General features: G+C 35.9%; 1 long non-coding RNA gene across 1 annotated transcript in view; it reads left to right on the plus strand.

Annotated features, from left to right (window-relative positions):
* The first annotated feature begins 2069 nt into the window (after positions 1–2069).
* The window catches only part of LOC138144478 (uncharacterized), an 11434-nt gene continuing 9304 nt past the window's right edge, over positions 2070–4199 (plus strand). Inside the window, exon 1 of the long non-coding RNA XR_011163966.1 lies at positions 2070–2541. This is a non-coding gene — a long non-coding RNA (uncharacterized lncRNA). The remainder of the gene's footprint in view (positions 2542–4199) is intronic.

Raw genomic sequence — 4199 nt, forward strand, 5'->3', positions numbered from 1 at the left:
TCTTTTTGACAGGAATAGAAAAGTTGAGAAGAGAAGAGGACTTGGGGGGTGACAGATAATGAGTTCTGTTTTGAATGTATTGAGATTGAGACACCAACAAGGCATCTTTATTCTTCTTTTCCCAAGAAGAGGATCAGTTCCAGTCATTATTCAAAGGGCATTAAACAAGTTGATGTTGTGTCCTTATTCCTTTTTTATGGTAGAAGCACCCACCATATGGAATTCTTTTCTTTCTTTTGGGATCTTCCCCTCTTTGAGATATTTCAAATTTAATTCATCAATACCTTTAAAATTCTGTCAGCTCTGTGTGTATTCTGCTGGGTTCAGCCTTCACCTTCCTGAATTCCATTGCTATTTCTTCAACCTCAGGTACAGAGATGGCTGCTGTGGACAATATGTTATCCTCACTTAAGAGAATGAAAACAAGAAGGAAAACTGAAGCTGTGGCTTCACTGGCACTGGAAACTCCTAAATAAGGAAACTCTAGAGTCCATTAATTCAGGTCTGCACATTTTCTACAACCAACCTAGAATCTTATAAATTTGCCCAGAGCAATGGAATCAAACTCAAGAAGATATGGGAATGACTTACCTGACCATAAGGATCTATGAAGGCCACATATTGAATTAGTCTTAAAATGTAATGTTACCTAGGTTTTAATATTTTTTCTTAATTTTATTAAATATTTCTCAATTACACTTCAATTTGGTTTGGATCACACTCAGGAGTGTTGTGGACTGTGGGGAGTGTTTTTGACAGCTCTTACCTAGACATTCCCAGAGTCACATAGCCAATATGTTTCAGAGCTGGCATTTGTCTGATTGGCTCTCTAACCACTATAATATGTGGCTTCTCATAATCCATGGGAATAGATTACTATAAAAATATCAACAGATCTTTTCCATTTCATCTCCCTTGTCCTCTTCTCAGCCAAGTTTCTTTCAAACTTACTTTTTCCTCAATTGCTATTCACTATCTTAGAGGCAATTGTGCTATTTACTGTAAAACAGCAATTATGCTCATAATCATTGAATCTCACAGGTAAAGTCGGCTTTAGAGATTATCTACTCTAACCCCATCATTTTATGAATGGTCAAAGTGAAGTGATAAAGTAACTCTTTCAAGGTTAGTGACATGAATGGGACTGGAATAAAGGTCATATGTCTTTCAGTACAGTTTTCCTTACACTACAGGACACTTCCCTTTGCCACTCTCCCCTCCCACCATGTCACCCTTGGCTTAAATATCTTCCCTTATGTTTTGTAAATGAGGTTGCATTTGGAACCAGTGTTGCTCATGACTATCATGTCTCTCTGTTTGACTAGGAAATTAAACAGTGATGACTAAGGCAGTTTCCTCATTCTGACAGCATTTGTATATCAGTTGAACTCTGCAAAAAGTCAATGTCTTTATTTTTGTCCATTTCTCACTTTTTTCAAGGTATGGTTATTTTAAAAGTTTAACTTAGATCTATTGTAATTTCAGATAGCATCTTCCTCTTATTTCTTGCTTTTCTTTTAATTTGGTGAGCTAAAATCTGTTTAAGAAATTTAAGAAAGAAATACCTAAGGACAGAATTTGAATATCTCAACCATGACTTAAAATAAAGGAATGACAGACTGTTGACCAAGAGTACACCTATCATGGCTAGGAAATATCTATATATCTATATCTATATCTATATCTATCTATCTATCTATCCATCTATCTATCCATCTATCTATCTATATCTATATCATCTATCTATCTATCTATCTATCTATCTATCTATATATATATATATATATATATATATATATATATATGTCTGGAATTTTGTGAATCTGAGCCAATTGCCTTCTAGATGAAAAGGTATGGAGAGGAAAAAAGCTACCCACAAAAATCTGCCACAAGAAATAACCAGTACAACATAGAAGACACAAAGACAGGAAAAGGGGGTAAAAACAAGCATTTATTAAGCACCTTGTAGCACTGTATTTTTTTTTTTGCAAACTCCATGTTTAAATCTGAAACTTAGTTTCTTTCCCAGATAAGTCTAACTCATTTTGTTTAGCCATAATAACGTTGGAGACAGTCCAAAATCTTCATTCTTTTTGACTAGGACTGTGTGATCTTTATAGCCTAAAAGGCCATTAAAGAGTCTCTATTTAAAAAAAAAATTCTTTTCTCTATCTCTCACATAATTTTTCTCCATAAAAAGTTTTGTCCAAACCCCAACTGATGCAAGATTAATTTTCTGAATCCTGAACCTGTGCTTAAGCATAATAAAGCCTAAGTGTTAACCTCTGGAATTTCTCCATTGTTATAGAGATATTCAGCAGCAGTTACCTATGATATGAATTCGATGGGAAATATTTTTCCCTTAACAAATTTGGTGACCCACAAAGGAACAGGTGGGAAGAGTGTGAAAACTGGGGCTTTCACTTGAGAAGTTCTCCTGTGAGCATAAGATTATATTTACTTCAGAGGCTTTGAAGGGGAAGAACCAGCTGAGCCAGAAAGACTACTGTCCTGCTGGCATAAAAATCAGAGTAAAAAGAGGTAAGTCTGCCTTCTTTATGCATTCTGAGTATTTCTATGTCTTGTTCTGTATTTTGTTTTTGTCTTTTGTCTTTTGCATTTGAATAATCAACACACTTTTAGTATGCTTAGTCTGATAGCATGCCCATGATAAACATGGCCTTGTGATTTTTCAGGCTAAAGCAAGAGCTGGACTGACAATCTGGGTTTTAAAAGGGAGGACAAGGCATTATTTTTTGCCCCCTCTAAACCTTGTTCCTTTTTTGTCTCAATATTTTTTCTGTAGGCACATAAGCAAGAGACTTGTCTGTGTGTCTGAGTCTCAGGTTGATCCCTTGGAAGTGGTCTAAATTGACTGTTTAGACAAGGTCTAAATTGGTCTGACATTTTAGAAATATCTCTGTAACTTGCCTTATTATAAACACTGCAGTGGTTGATCAGAAATTCCCTTTTTGGTCTAGTTTTGCTGGGTTGCAAAAATACACATCTGTCATACATCTCATCATATTGACAGTAGATCAGACATCACTTGGGCATCTCTCATTTTTTCTAGTTACTATCTCAATTATGTGTTTTATGGTATTGTTGCCACCACCAATTATAAAGTTTTTCTGTGAGCTGCCATAAAATTTTAGTTTGAGGGATTCAGTGAATTGGTATCAGAGATTCTTATAAGAGAGAAAAATGTGGTTACAAAATAAACTTTCTTCTGAATCCCTCAGATCCTGGTTCATATATTCCTGGCAAAACATTACTCCAAAGTACAGGATCTGATCGTTCTGCTTCTTCTGAAGACACCCCTTTGAGTTGTCTCTTGGATAATTTGGACAAGATTCCCTTCAAGGAATCCAAATTGTATAAAACTCAGTTGCAAAATCTTTGTGAAAATATTTGAACAAGATTAACTTCAGGGGATAGATATCCTTGGCCCTGAGAAGGATTCTTTGGTTTTAACACCCCATAGGGGCTTAGATTGACTATAGAAAATCATTACCTTTAGCAAATGTCCTATTGGCTCATTTGGGCAGACCCTTAGAATCAAAAATTCCACCTTAAAACTGAAAACCAGGCCATCCCAAAATAAGCTTTGATACTTCTACATTTCTAGATAATGTCTACTGACTTTGATAATCAGGAAAATAAAATCTCCTTATGATCCCAGGAGTTAGGACCTGGCTGCCAATTCCCAGCACTATTTATTCCCTTAACTCTTCCCAAGAAAAGTAGAAAGAGAGCAGGAAATTTTTTTCCCCCAGTTTGCACAAATTTTAGGCATTGTCAACTAGAGATAAAATTTGTAGCTAAAATGTAATATCTTCATTTTATTTCCAATTTATATTTCCAAATTATGACTTGAATATTTTTGTAAATGCTAAAATATCCTGATAAGATTTGTGGGGGTATGGACTGTAGCCCCCCAAGAGTAAGACTAAATATAAAGAGCATTATGGCCCTTTTTATCACTCTTCTCTTACCCCCTCCTTCCACCCTGCCCAGATTCATTGTTTTAGTGAAGAAAGTGATTTCACCGTCTCCAGAATGCTAAGAAAGCCTTAGAGCAAAGGCCGGGGGGGGGGGGGGGGGGGGGGGGTGGGCGAGGTGTTGCACTCCCACGCTCCCCGCTCCTACACTACAAAAAAAACATTGAATATTTTTTATTTTATATTTTTTTTTTTATT

This window comes from Petaurus breviceps, unplaced genomic scaffold (genome assembly GCF_028583685.1).
Source record: "Petaurus breviceps papuanus isolate PSGF00001 unplaced genomic scaffold, PetGlider_PUasm1.0 90701, whole genome shotgun sequence".
NCBI classification, from domain to species: domain Eukaryota; kingdom Metazoa; phylum Chordata; class Mammalia; order Diprotodontia; family Petauridae; genus Petaurus; species Petaurus breviceps.